The sequence below is a fragment of the Manacus vitellinus genome, unplaced genomic scaffold (genome assembly GCF_001715985.3).
Source record: "Manacus vitellinus isolate BGI_N305 unplaced genomic scaffold, ASM171598v3 scaffold_63_pilon, whole genome shotgun sequence".
In the NCBI taxonomy this organism is placed as follows: Eukaryota; Metazoa; Chordata; class Aves; order Passeriformes; family Pipridae; genus Manacus; species Manacus vitellinus.
Genome location: NW_021940711.1, coordinates 208,143 through 223,100, shown reverse-complemented (window position 1 = coordinate 223,100; position 14,958 = coordinate 208,143). Strand labels below are relative to the sequence as shown.

The 14,958-nt window shown below is 49.0% G+C and overlaps 1 protein-coding gene across 4 annotated transcripts in view; it reads right to left on the bottom strand.

Moving 5' to 3' along the window:
* LOC103760006 (serine/threonine-protein kinase PAK 6) overlaps positions 1 to 14,958 on the bottom strand; it is a 37,166-nt gene extending 22,208 nt beyond the window's left edge. For 2 of the 4 annotated variants that reach the window (XM_029963802.1, XM_018083379.2), the window contains exons 1-4: positions 14,853 to 14,958; positions 4,534 to 4,844; positions 4,034 to 4,232; positions 3,364 to 3,423 (exon numbers count right to left, since the gene is read on the bottom strand). The gene's annotated coding sequence lies outside the window, so the exon portion shown is untranslated. Of the gene's footprint in view, positions 1 to 3,363; positions 3,424 to 4,033; positions 4,233 to 4,533; positions 4,845 to 13,562; positions 13,655 to 14,852 lie in introns of those variants that run through there. The other 2 variants (XM_029963800.1, XM_029963801.1) reach the window with 2 other exon arrangements.

Here is a 14,958-nt window from a genome sequence, read left to right as displayed (position 1 = left end):
AAGCTTAGGGAGAGACATATTTGTTACATTGGTGGGTTTATTTCTGACAAATGAGAAGAACAACTCAACTCTTTGAGATTTTTTGCCATGCCTCCACTGAGCAGGGTCCAAAGGCTCCAGTGCTGCCTCTTCCTCCCCTGCTCCATTTCCTTCTCGTAAATTAGGGCTAAAAACTAAAAGCCAGTGAACGCCTATTTGCTCAGCTTGTTTTGGATGCTGCTGGGTGACATATTTTTAGGTGTGTTTTAGCTATACCACACCAAATTCATTCTGGGACCTATCAAAGCATTTGCATAGAAAAGACCTCTTGAACTTTCCAAAACCAGTGCTGGCATGTCCCAATCGCTAATGGGCTTTCCCTCGACAATAATAAAGTTTTCCCTTATTTACAGGCCCTAGGAATCCCAGCTGAAGTCACTGTCCCATCGGGCCAGTCTCTGAAGTCAGGCCCCACCCTCCAGAGGTTTCATCTAAACAGACAAAAGGTGAGGAAAAGGAATTATTATCCTCATTTGCAGACTAGACAGAAAAAAAATTACTAGCCCGGTTTCTTCCCAGCTATGTCTAGAACAGCAAATCTAAAAGAGCTCCCAGGTATGTCTCCTGGCCACTTTTTAACTTTCTGTCAAGGCCAGATCCAGACCCAACACACCCTGGCTACAGAGAGAAAACACAGGTGCAGGGCCCCAGCAGCAGCCAAGACACACTCTGCCCACAGGTTTGATCTTGACACCAGCACGTAGGTCCAGACACTGTGACAGAGCCCAACAGCACAGACAGAAACCACACCCAAACCTCAGCTGCAGTCCAGGGCCTTGATTATTAGACCAGCCTTTCATGCTGGGTTTGGTGTGTGAGAGGGTACAGCCACCAAACCCTGCTTCAGCACCGGAGGAAGTGGCAACTCATGTCCACCCAGAGCCAGTGGGACATGTGCTGCAGGTCACCGGGCTGAGCCCAAAGCCACGACACCAACTATGACCCTTTTTCCCCACTTAATGTGGGCTGTGTCCTGCTCTGGCTATACCAAACCATGCAGTGCCTCACACCTGCACACCTCACTGATCCCTGTCCCAAGAGCAGCTGCTTTGTTCCACAGGCATTTAATGACATTATTTTGCCAAAAAGGATGCATCAGGGTTAAAAACAAGTGGCTGTATTTTGCTGTTCATGTAAAACACCAAAGAGCTTCAAGAAAAGGGCTTGAAGGATTCAGGGCTTCAGTTTCCACTGTCTTGTGTGACAGATCCATTCAAAATCAGCATAAAAATACTACCGAGATTAGAGTAAGAACATTTAAGGTTCTGTCTCCAGAAATCCACATGAAGAGACACATCATCTCTGCCAGACGAGAGGTTACGCTGGGACAAGCACAAGGGGCCACATCTGGCAGGCGGGGTCACATGGCAGGGGAAGGAGCCAAGGCTGTGTCTGGGGAACACGCGATGCCACAGCACCGGGCACCGCGTCCTGCGGCTCCATCCCAGCGCCCTGCCCGGCCGGGCCCAGCTGCCTCTGGCACGACGGGTTACGAGAGGGAAGCTGCAGGTCTGTGCTGCCCATGGGCACGGCACAGATCTTACTGTGTGTCCTGAGCAGGGCTGAGCTCCCAGGCAGACCTGCCCCAGCAGAGGCACCGGTGCTCACAGTCCTGGCTCACAATGCTCACTCCAGCAGCACAGCCAGGGGCTGGCAGAGACACCCCAGCGATGTCCCAATCACCCGAATATAGAGATGCAAGAGTTAAACTTCATTCCAACCAACACTAAACCATCTTAGTCCCTGTTTATGCTCATCATGTTCTCCCAAAGTGAGATACAAATATATTTAATTGCTGTCAGCAGCCTGCAAGGCAGTTTGCCTGTGTTATCCTCACAGGATAACTATGGGAAAACTGCAGCCCACACAGTGTGCCCCAAAACACAGAGGAGACAGACTAGCTCGAACTCCTCAACCTGGCTGACTCTCAGTGCCTTCCTGCTCACTGCTGCCAATACCGAGATGGAAACAAATCGTAACAGACAAGTCTTCTCCCAGGGAATATCGGTTCTCCTGCTCTGTTTGCAAAGGGCAGACCTGCCATGAGTGCGAGTGCTAACACAGCCTCGGTAAAAACCAGGTTAAAACCTGAGGTGCACTCGGAACACAACACAAATAACTGGTGTTGGCTACAGCTGTACTCTGTTCATCAATTAATTACAAAATAATCCATTTACTAACACTACAAGTAAAATGGCTCAGCCTTGGGGAAAATGTAATTTCCTGAGATATTTCTGAGGGAAATAGAGTTCGACTTTTAGTCTTTGTGCACCCTCCATCCCCCTTGCTCTCTTTTGGCAGCCGAATGGAAAATCAATCTCAGAACGACAGTATTGGCACTAATGACCCCATCTCAGTGCATTAGTCCTCAAGCTACAGGGTAATCCTGCAACTTTAAACCATATTGAGAAACTCCTAAAAACATCCAAGTCTCCCTTGCACTGAGCCTATGCAATTATAACTCAAAGGCAGGGGACTAGTGCAGGGGCAGGGGCAGTACCACAGACACGTCCTGCCCAGGTACAGAACTCTTGTGCTGCTCCCATTGGGATGGAACTTGAGCACCATATCCCTGCTGGTACCCAAGAACACAGTCTGTGTAATACAGAGCTCAGGGCCTGGCTGAGCTTTTACTTGCAGTTGGGCTAAGCTAGTCCAAGCTGTTTTAACCAGTTTTCTTTAAAGCAATTTGCACAAACATTTAGCTCTTTTCTCTCCTTCTGAATTTCCCTAAGCACATTAGGGAAGTAGGTTAAAAAGAGCTCTTTTTTCCTCAGTGGAGGCAGGACAGCCAAACTTTTAAGGAATTCTCCTTAATTAATTTCATTCTCCTTGGGAATGAAAACCATTTTGTGACCAAAGAAGGGTTATGTTTCTCACTTTTGCAAGCAGCAGGACCCAGAGTGTCCTTCCCAGGTACATCCACGCTCACACCCATCTAGACAGAAAAAACCCCTGTGCAGGGAGCAGGCTTTCCATCTGGAAGCACAGTTACTAATCCAGCCAGCTATCTGCTTGGCCACTGTTTGGTCAGCTTTGCTACTGGGTACAAAAGCCATTGCTCCCACAGCACACACCATGTCCATACCAAGGCAGCACGGAATATCAACATCAATATACAGCTGCATCACACTTCAGGAATGAGACTTTCCGGTGGGACAGGGCTGGAGGGAGAGTCAGGCAGCAGGTTCCCTTCCCCAGCAGCTGTGTAAGGGCTGACTCAGGTTTTACCCAAGCACAGAACTCAGAAATGCAGGGGAAGACTCAGCAAATGTCTCTTACTCTACATACATCCCCCAGCCTCACCCAAGAGCTTGCACTCACCACAAATTTCTCTTCTGTTTTTCAGTGCTCTGTCCCCAAATGCATTAAAGCACTAGTGTCCTGGCAAAGAAGAAAGCAAAGATTAATGGACAGGACTGGTTTCTGTCGCTGCACATACCTGGCCGTATAGTTGGTTACCACCTGACAAAAATAATTAAGTACAAATGCCCAATAGAATCGTAGATTGTAACTTAAATAGGAGGAGATTACCCAGCTTCCAGCCAGCCAAAACACACTCACACCCAGCCCCACACGAGTACTACAGCGTGGTTTCAGCAGGAGTGCTGGGAGGATCCTGGCCAGCACAGCAGCCCGAGGTTGGGAGTACACACAGGAGGGTTTGACTGGACCTCTCCATAAGGTACACTGAGGGTCCTTGTAGATACCACAGACTTCAGAGCAGACGTTGCTCTGTCTCCTGTAAAGGCAACGAGCTGCATGTTCCTGACATGCTGTCTGCTCTCTCGAGCATCATCCAGAGCAATTCTTAACCCCTTCTTCATCCCAAGGTTTTAAGAGCATCACCCTTCTCAGATTCAACAAGGCATTTTCCCTGCTGCACTCCCCATCCCTTGAGTGTCAGTCGGCTGAATCACCAGACCCCAACACCACAGCCCCACACCTTGTCCCACCTAAAAGACCCTGGGAAGCAAAAACCATAAGATCTTACTGGCAGTCCTGTTGCAACAATGCTGGTGGTGGACAATTCCAAGGGAGAGGAGCAAGAAGGGTCTGGAGGCAAACTCTCCCACTGTCATGCAGCAAAGCCGATTGGAGGACAGTGTTGCTGGGCTGTAGGAGCAAAGATGAAGAAAACTCCTTCGCAAAGGAATCCAGCTCCTGGTTTTTCTTCCCGTTCAGAACCATCCCTTGAGAGAAAAAACTGTATGACCCCTCGAACTATTCTGCTCTCCCTTCGCCCCAGGCTGGCACTGCCAACACACGTGCGATCGTTACACCGATCCGTGGCACGGCTCAGCTCCGAAGGGAAGGGGTTAAGCCAAGGCAGCACAGCCACTGGGGAGTGGAGACGTTAGTTCAAACTGACAAACCCAGTCCTCTGTAAACACAGGGCACAAATCCCACAGAACAGCGGCCATTAGAATGGCTGTTATGGCTTTAAAGCAAGCAAGTCAACATCCATGCCCAAATCTGCAGGAGGGCACTTACCCCTGACTCCTCATTGCTCTGTGCCCAGAGGTGAGGTGGGAATGCTCTGCCACCAGAATCCGCTGACACGCCGATAAACTTGAGAGAGAAAGACGGCAGGAAAAAGCGGGAGTAGAAAAAGGGGTGGAGGCAAGTCTGACATGTTTGTACAGTGCCTGGTGCACCTAAGCTGCCGAGTTTGATTTCAGGGTGTGGTAGCAGATGGGACACAGAAGCACTCAGCACAGAGAAGCCTCAGAAAACGACATATGCTGAAAGGAGAGCCTCCTGGGACCATCTCACCTTCTCCTCTTTGTCTTCTTTCTTGGTCCCTAGAGGGAATGAGAGAGAAAGAGCTCAGAGTCACACCTGGGCACTGAGTTGTGCTGGGTCTTGGGCAAGAACCTTGGGGAGATCCTTTCCCATTCCCCTCCGCCCTTCTTCACCACCCCGCTCCACTGTGGCTTATTAAAGCTCCGCTCCTTGGCTCTTCTCTCTCGGCTCCACAGCCTTGGGGCCAGGAGCTGCTACAGCTCCTAAAGAACCCGCCATCTCGCCCTGCGTTTCAGGACCTGCCACCAATCCCTTGTCATTCCTGGCAGGAAAGCTTGCATTGCCAGCTCTATGGCTGGCTGTAGAAGAATTCACCCCATTGATTTGCATTGCAGATGAGCAGCACATGACCTGGTGCTTTTCCTTTTGCCCTGTCCTACCGCGAGTGAGTCAGTGCTGCCGGCTCTGGAGTCTGGGATCACCCTCCCATCCCGTTGTGCCTCTGGGTTTCCTGACTCCGGGAAATACTTTCCCCAAATGACTCATGCCCAGCAGGACACCAGCTCCACCACCAGCAGCATTGGACACCTAGGTGAAAGGGGCAGAGGACACTTTGGGGATTAGAGCCCAGGAGAGGTCAGAGTTCCTGTCAGCAAATCTATCAGCTGTTCTTGCTCCACTGCAAATTGAGAGTCTTCTTGGCCTCTCCAAACCACTAACAATCTTGGCTTAACCCTCAGGTGTTTTTAGGTCCAAAGACCAGAGATAAAAGCCATAAAAATCCATGACTTTTTAGGGGTTTGTTTTGAGGTAGGTTTTTTTTTTGGGGGGGGGTTGGTTGTTTGATTTTTGAACTGCCCTTAAAATAAATAACTGACATGGTACAAACAATCATTAGGCTGTCATCATTATTGCTGGGATTGGCTTGTCCAGCAGAGATGGGCCAGCCCAGTGACCTTTTAGCCTTGTTCCTTCATTCCTATTTCTTTTCCTACCTCTCCATCCCACCTCAAAAGGCTGCAGTATGTTTGTACAACAACCAGGGTCACAGAGGTAGTTGGGATTCACCAGCTCTATGGGGACTATAATGGAGAAAAGAATTGGGGTTCACAGAGAGAACCTAAAGGTAATCCTGGCAGTGGAGCTGATGGTCTGAGGTTCCTAATCCTCATTTCCAGACCTGCCAGCTAAGTTGTGGAAGGGCTGCTTCCTGAGCGTGCAGTCACCACTTCGATGTTCCACTGCAGGTCCCTGCCTGCCACAGCCTGCCACAGAGACCCGGGCTTCCTGCCTGCTCCCTCCCTAGGATGCAGGAAATACTTAGCCAGGTTCCTTTCTGTCTGGGGATTAGCTCCTCCAGGGCAAGCCCCGTACCCAGATGTAATCAAAAAATGAAAGTTCCTGTTAATAGTAAAGGATAGTGAATACCAGAGGGGACAGCATTCTTTCCCAAAAGGCTGGAACTCCACGGCAGAGCAGCGCGGCGGAGGATCAGAGGGGAGGAAGCTGAGGTGATCCTGGGAGGTGTGGAAGGAACGCGTCGGGGAGTACAAACTGTCCCTGTCATCTGTGCACCAGGGCTTTGCTGCTGTGCCAGGCACGGAGGAGTCACCCACAGCACCAGGGCGTTGGGAGCGCCACAGACAAATGGCATTTACAGTCTCCAAGGAGTCACCCAGGCTTGGAGCTGGCTCCAGATTTGCATGAGGACTGTATTTCCTGGGTTATGTGCTGAGACAGTCTTCTAGAACAAGAGAAGTTCTTTATAAATGGAAGAGCCTGATTTTACTTGTCAAGACACAAGCTTAGATGAAACCAAGGCAGCTCTGAGTCGGTGTGAACCTCTGCTGCCTACAATCTTAATGAAAAATTAGGACACTTTCCAGTCTTTCTATTCACACTTTGGTCCCAGCAGTCCTACACACTTTGAAGAAAAATTTCCCAGTAAAAGCGACGCACCTCTAATTTTCCCCTTCAGCGACTGTTCCTTTATTACACATTTCACTGCTCCTTGCCTGCCCACTGCTCCCTTCTTACCTAGAGAATTGCACAAGACAATATAAATAATTATACCGGTCCATGTCTGTAAACACAGACCTCCACGCCCCACTCCTCCTACTGCTCTGTGCTGCTCCTCCAGGCCTGGCAGCACAATGCTGCAGGCTACGCTGACTAAAGGCTTGCATCGAGGCCTGCCTGCTTTATCTGCCAGCAAAGGCCCTTCCGTGCTCCCTGTCCCCTCCCCAGACACAAAGCAAAGCCAGTGTCAGATCCCAAGTGCTGATCTCAGCTCGCTCCTCACCCTGCCCAGTCACGTCACTGCGCCGGGAGAGCTCCGGGACCTCACGTCCTGCACTGCTGCAGTAGGTTCCATTGAATCCCTGTCCATCTCTACTACAACACACTTTTGTGAGGAAAAAAACCACTGTTCAATGTTTTCCTATTCCAACAGGCAAGACTGGGCACTTCTAAAATTCAAAAGTAAAAAAGTCAGAAACACACAGGCCAACTCTACCAGGCCAACTCTCTTTCTTCTGCCTCAGCCAGGAGTAATGTACCTGCCCACCTGTCTGGAGCCTGTGGGAACTGGGAAAACTGCTAAGGAAAACTTATTTTTATTCAACAAAGTTTCCAGGAGAAGCCTAACACTAAGGAACAAGAAATCTGATACACTCAGGAAGTCCCAATAAGAACTACAGCAATTCCACCCACAGAGCCAGACCTTCCAGCAGGGCTCCACTGAGCTCAGGGATTTGATAGGGGGCACAAATGCTCTTCCACAAAGAATCCTTCCCCTCCTCTCTTTCACAGCTCTGCAAATCCAGAGTAAGCTAGTCAGGGAAGCGAACAAAATACACCAAGGATGGGGCCAGAGGGGTCACTAGGAGAAGAACTGTGTTGCAAATTCACACATCAGCACCAGCTGGTGGGAGGAAGCTAGAGATAGGAATCAAGTCTGGGAGTCTCATAATCACCACATGACATTAGCCAGGGCTGGAGATAAGGAGGGAGCAATCCAGAGGCAGTTTCGCTTTAACTGAGTGCTCACAGCTCAGCCACCTTCCCCCAAGGCTGTCGGTTCAGAGGGGGGCAGGAGGTGCCAGGAGAGCTGCCTGCATGGCCAAGGCTGGGGTTATCCTCCTGCTCACTATGCACTGCTGCCCTTGTCCAGGGAGTGTCCAGAGATCCCAGCAGGACAAAGCCCTTCCGGCACTCCCACCGCAGAGCTCACCCCATGTGCTTGTAAACTCGCCAAGGTTTACAGTCTAAACCAGGTGGATTTTTTTCCAGTTCCAAACAAAACACAAATGCACCAGAGCTGAAGAGATGGAAGTTGGTTTAGCCAGTGCACACTCAAATCTGCCAGGGCGGTGGGGAGCTTGGAGTCCCTCTTCACCATATGCACATTCCAAACACAATCAGCCTGGGTCACATGGACGAAGGAAATTTGTGCTGCTTCAGGCTCTCCCTGGGTTACAGCCAGGTTCTCCTGGGCCAGGCAGCTCCAATGGTGGAACAAAGCACAGCCAGCAAGGAAACAGCACAAGGAAATTCTGCCAAACTGAGAACACCAGAGGCAAGAATCACAGAATCCCAAAGGTTGGAGAAGACCTCCAAGATCATGGAGTCCACCCTTTGACCCAGCACCACCTTGTCACGCAGCCCAGAGCACTGAGTGCCATGTCCAGCTGTTTCTTGCACACCTCCAGGGCTGGGGACTCTACCACCTCCAGCCCCTTCTGATGCTTGACCACCCTCTCCATTAAGTGAAGAAAGCAGGTTAAGCTTAAAGAGAGTAAGGAAACAGCAGACTTTAAAAATGTCAACTCCCGCTCTGGTGAGAAGTTGAAGTTAAAGCCCAAGAAGATCACCTGAACAACAGCACAGGCTATTTTGCTACTGGTTAAATTCCTGTGGCTTGGTAGACGTTCCCTGCAGATAAAATCAATACAGCTTGGATCACAGCCACCTCACACCTCTTCCAGATCTTTTACTTGCAAAAACTGCACACACTCATTTGGTTATTACAGAAGTAACGTCACGCTCCACCAGACAAGCCTGTGCCACCCTCTACAAAAGGTGCATCTGCTGCTTCCCACAGAAGTCAGGACGATCAGTCCTGCAATGGCAGCATCCCAGCAGAAAGCCGGCATTGCCTACAGATTCCCAGGTCACCTTGGGAAAGTCACTCTGCAGGCTGGTAAAACGACTGTGACAATGCTCAACTCCCCCACAACAGAGGCGGCTTAATCTGTTGTTTTTCCAAGCAAGCTGCGATCCTTGAGAATGCTATAGAAATGCAGATTGAAATCCCTGGCTGGCAGCAGAGGAGCACAGACCCAGCCTCTGTCCCCAATAACTAGGTCAGTCAGCTATCACTCCAGAATTAACCAGAATCCAGCAAATTCCTAGTGGCCAAAATAACGGCAGCACAAGTCTAACACCCTGTGCTGACATTACTCACCCTCTACCTCTGGGTACGTTCAAACCCAACTCTCAAGAGCTTAGAATAATTGGAGGGTTGGAGCTTATGCTTGTCAAAATCCAGGCACGTGGCTCCATGCAGCACAGGCTTCCCATCCCACTTGCTTGTGGAGGCAGGGAACAACTCAGCCTTAGGCAGCTGAAGGCATTCAGCCCACCTCAGGAAAATCAGGAAGCTGCACTGCTAATCCCGTGCCAGGGAACAGGTGTCACATCCCCTCCCAGCAGCAGCCCCCTGGACAGCAGGGGCAGAAGGGGCCTTTGCCCTCCAGTGCTGTATGGGAGCTTATCTGGGGGGAAAGCTGGTAGAGGCAGGGCAGCTGTTGGAATAGAATCCGAGGAAGAGAAGAAAGGAAGGGTTGATTATTGCGATGGGGATGAGTATCCAAAATGCATCTCAACCCCCTGCCAGGGGATGAGTATTCAGAACTTACTTCAACCCGCTCCAGCTGCCGAGGCTGGACCAAGCACTGGCTTTCCTCTCACTGGAAAGGAGATGGGTGAAGAGTTAAACGTGTGGGGGGGATGTTATTATTATTACTATTATTTATTTTCAGGCTCTGTTTTTCTCAGCAGCCTGGTCTACAGTTCAGCAGCCACAAACCTGCAGTGCAGGAACTGGACCTGCTTGTTCTGCCACTGAAAGGAGCTTGTCCCAATGTTGTACCCTCAGTTTCCCTTGGCTCCACAAGCTGTGAATGCTCTGCAGTCCTCAGGAGGGGCTGGAAAGGATTAAATGGTTATAGTCCCCACTCAGAGATTTATTGATGTAATATAGAAAAATGGTAGCTGTGACATCCTTGTCTGGTGCTCTTAACTGCTACAACAGAGGAGAGAGAAAAAGTTCATTTCTACCTCCCATAAGAGTGATTTTTGGTCTCTTCTGACAGTAGTTACAGAAGCCTCTCATTTTCTTTATCTTCAGCAATCTCCTCCAGCCTTCATTTGGGCTGGAATTTATAAGAGCCTCAATCCCAGCCTAAGACAGCGTGAGGTGCTGGTTGCTCTGGGACACAGTTTCAGCAGCACACACAATAAAGCTCCAACTGCCACTTTCTCCATTAAAAATAAGTTTCACAACTCCCCAAAGTGTGTGTGCAACTATTAATGCTGTCAGATGCCACAGTAAGGAACTGAAACGTGCACTCAAGTCAGGCAGTGCCTGTTCCAGAGGACAGGCACCCTGAGATTAATGGAGGCCAGACTGGGCACAGCCACAGCCCTCCTGAGCACACGGACCTGCTGGCTCCTGGCAGAGCAAACGTCCTTCCTTTGGAATGAGCCTGGGCCCTGCTGGCTGCTGGGAGAGGGGAACCATGGTGGAATAACTCAACCGGAATCCTCTCCCACATGACACCAGAAAATAATCCACTGAGACGTGTCTATTTATATCTATATAAACCATAAAGGAAATCTCCACATTCTGAATTATAATAATTCAAGAAGGAGCGACATAAAACATAGTCGTTTAAACTGTAAATAAAATGTAATGTTTCCCATTCTGCACATTTAGAGATTCTGAAGATGGCATTGTAAAAATAACTGAAAAACTTCAGTTCATCATCTACTTCATCATTCCTCAAGCTACTAATTCAAAAATACTTTTCTTGCTCATGTGCTCTCTGAAGTGCCAAATAAATTTTACAAGCAAATGAATTCAGAAAAAAAAAATACGTTCAAATAAATAAGTATTAAGTTAGTTCATTTGCACATGTGACCTTTGAAAACAAATTCTTGTTAACACTCAAAATGAGCATTTTCTTATTTAGGTCTTCAGAACTTTGATGAAAACTGAAAGCCTGGGGTAGAGTTGTGAACAAAGATTTGTTACAGAAATACTTGAGTAGTTATCTGGAAAATTCCTTCATTTCCTTCTTTAAACTGGGACTGCCATTTGTTGAAGGTACAGCCACAGCCCACCACCCAGACCACCAGTTAGGAGTAGCCAGACACAATTCAGGTGACCCGTAGTTCTAAGAGACCTTTTTAAAAACATGCCTTTAAATGGCACAGGAATAAAAGGCAACGTTCCCTAAATAAGTTCCTGGCTCAGCTTTACGTCACTCAGCTGCTGTTCGGAGACGCTTCGGGAGAACATATTTAGAACTTGGAAGAGAGCACAAAAGCCCAAAGAGCTCTGCAAACTCCCCATTTGGGAGTGAGCAGCAGAATTGGTATTTTCTTCCCTATTAACATCGGCCGGTACTTTATAAGAAAGGGTCAGAAACCAGGAGGTTGCCTCAGTAGCAGTCGCAGACAGGAGCATCTTATGGCTGATGAGGTGCTACAAGACCTGAACTACGTGTGACATTAGTTATGACATTTACGTTTCTAAGGAAATAAACAGCACACATTTTTCATTTTATATTGCAGAGTTTGCAGTCTGATTTCCCCCTTCTCCCTGCACACTCAGAGCTCTGATTCCTGCAGATTCCCTGTGAGTGTGCCCGAAGTGGACAGCTTGCTGCAGCAGGAACAGCTCAGAGGCCACTCCCCAGAGACTTCTTCCCAGAGTCAGCCCTAACAGCTGTTCTGGGGGTGCAATCCAAAATCCCTTGAAAGCAGAGCTTTTTCACTGACTTCCACAAGTGCTTCAAAGATCCTGATTCTGAGCTGTATGTTACAGGAAAGAAGTTAATTTCTAGCATTGTTATAGGCAGTGATGTACTTTCTTGGCCAGGGCCCAAAGTACTCATTATAAAGTGTAACACCCTACTTAATTCTTCCACAAGCCAGTCATAAGGCTACTATGAATTTTAATGAGCATTGAATCAAGACCCAGATGGTTTTTTAAGCCAAATTATCCTGTTCTTGGTTATTTTAAGATCTGTGTAGAGCCTTCTGGCCACCACACATATTAACTCCTCTGTTCCTGGTCCAGATTAAGGAAGGACTTTCACACCTCTTCCCCCCATCTAAGCCCAGCTCTCCAGTTCTGCTATAAAGACCCTCAGCTCCTGCTGTGCCTTCTGAAGTCACAGATTTGAAAGAAAACTCCAAGGCTGACACAGGTGGGGGGAAAAAAGGTATCCAGAACAGATACCTGTGGCAGAAAGGAGAGTCAGAAGGCCAGAAGGGCATCACTAAGGTAGCCCCGACACCACAGACAGCCCAACTGAACCCGTTCTCAGGGGAAAACCAATCAAGCTCAGACACATCAAGTTGACTTGATCTGTTCACAGTCACTGCCTCTGCTGAAGCTGCTGGGTACATTTGCTATCTAGTTTGAAATGATATGTTTCATTTTAACAACTAAACCATCTTTCCTACACGTGGTGTTTCACCTCTCCACAGCACAGCAGCAGGACACAGGCCTGGCCAGGGGATGCTGCTGCAGGGCCTCAGCTGGGGCTGCACCAGTGACCCCGCTCAGAGCTGGAGCGGGGCTGCACTCACTGCTCAGGACCAGGCTGCTCCAAGCCCCAGCTGGCCTTGCTTGTGGGGCTTGTTCTTTTTGTATTCTGAGACTATTTCCCCGCCCCCACCACCAGAACCTTGTCTGGTAAACAGATGGACATCACAGAAACAAGAAGCGTGACAGGGAAAGGGTAACCCAAACTGAAATGCAGCATTTATGCAAGCCAGCTATGGAGAAGAAATGCTGTTATGTCACTGAGTATTAGTCAGGAGTGCTTAATGAGTTTATGCTATTTAACCACCTCATCAAAATGGGCATCACAGCAGGCAGAGCTCCGAGATGATTTCACAACTAGAAATGAGGAGTGGGAGGGAAATAAGGAAGATCAAGATGGTTTAATGTCCTTTCTTGCCTCCACTTGCACGACACATGGCTCAGTTGTCCCAAGTCTGGCCTGAAGTACTTATTTTTAGTCCACTGCAAACACCCTGACTGAGCAGCAGGAGTGCAAGTGCCACACTGAACTTGCCATCATTCGCTACAGCAGCTCAGGAGCTCGACCTCCAGCTCTGGGCTGGGATTGCCAAGTCCAGCTCAGGAGCTCGACCTCCAGCTCTGGGCTGGGATTGCCAAGTCCAGCTCAGGAGCTCAGACAGCCCAAGAGCCCCAAGCAGCTTGTGCTTTAACAGGCTTCGGTCCCTTTTGACTTGAACCACATTTGAACTTCTTAGCAGTGAAAAATCCTTCTACCCTGTTCCTGTTCCTCTGAGCAATTGCACACAGGCCCCTCATTATTACATTAGTGTAATTTTGTCTCTGACATTCCCCCAAGAGGAATTACTCATGTCCTGCTATTATTTATTTTACTGCTAAGAGCCTGGGTTTTAGAAGTAGTTTTAATTAAATACCAACCCTCCTCCTCAATTAGGATCACCTTTATCTAGCTTGCTCTACTTTGCATTCTTCAGCAGCATCACTTGTTTCCCTCTGTTGATCCCTCTCTGGAGCTACAGAAAGCCTCCCTCTCCCATGAAATCCTATCAGCCAAAACACAAGGTTTTACCCATGTAAAGAACCATTCCATGCTGAACACCGGTTATGCAGAATTCCAACCTAAAACGATGTCAAGTGACGCTGCCAAGAGCAACAGCACCTTCCATAGCCCCCCAGATCCCCAAGCTGCTGTGCTGTCCCATCCACCAGCCCACAGCGTGTGGCTCCTACTGTCCCTCTTGGGTTCCCCTGCTCCTCTGGGGCTTTGCTCACACTTTGCTCCCCTGCCCTCTGATGTTGTGGTTTTCTTGGGCAGTTTGAAGTGCAGTGTGTCCACCCACTGGGTAAACACCTCTTCAAAGCCTTTGCTGACCCTGGATCATGAATCAGATCACAATGTATTCCAGGCTTCAGTACACAGCATTCTTGGAAGCTGCTCTACATTAATGTTTCAAGAGTCATTCATTCATGCTCCCTGAGCGACAGAGGCAGAACAGATGACTCCTGCCTGGGAAGTTGGCAGGAATACCCTCAACTACTTCCACCCAGTGGAATCCAACTGCAGCACAGCATCCAAGCACGTTGGCTGCTCCAGTGCCTGGCAGTGGCTGTGGAGCCAGCCCAGGGTTATGCAATGGCTGCGGGCACCGGCCCCTCCTGGCACAGACCCCTGGCTCCACATGGGCACAGGTGCCCTTCCCCAGGCAGCCTCACCCCTCCCAGAGCACAAATCTCCCTGAAGGCACCGCTCCAGTCCCCCCCAGCCTGGGGAAAGGAAGAGGCAGCAGTCAGAAAGCATTTTCATTTCACTCCTCACAGAGTCGACAAGGCTTTTTCCAAGAGTTTACAGACTACAGTTACTTCCCTAAACAGAAGGTGGATTTGCTTTTATGGGCACACATACTATTCCTTTCCCATGGGCAAAAGAGAACTGCATACAGCTATCACATCCATCAGTGTGCAAAGGGAAGATGTGGACACTCTGCCTTGCACTTCCAGGCTCAGCAAGTGCATTCTTCCAAGGCTCCAGCACCTCCACTGGACTTTCATCAAGGACTGTAATTTATCCCCCACAACCTAAGCACACAACTCTCAGTCTGGAGGGTTCCCAGCTAGGAGGAGTTTCAGTTTATGGTTTATAATGGGCAGGAGGAGATGATTACACAATTTTTAGATGTTACCAGGTATTTTTCAGAGCCATCTCTGTACATTCAAGATATTTTTTTCCTACCTTAAATAAGGTTTTTCCTGCAGCTGGGACAAGGACCTCTCCTCTGGTCTCTCCACAAATAGTTTTCAACAGCAATAAACTGGTTGTTCAGGTGCCATTCAGATAG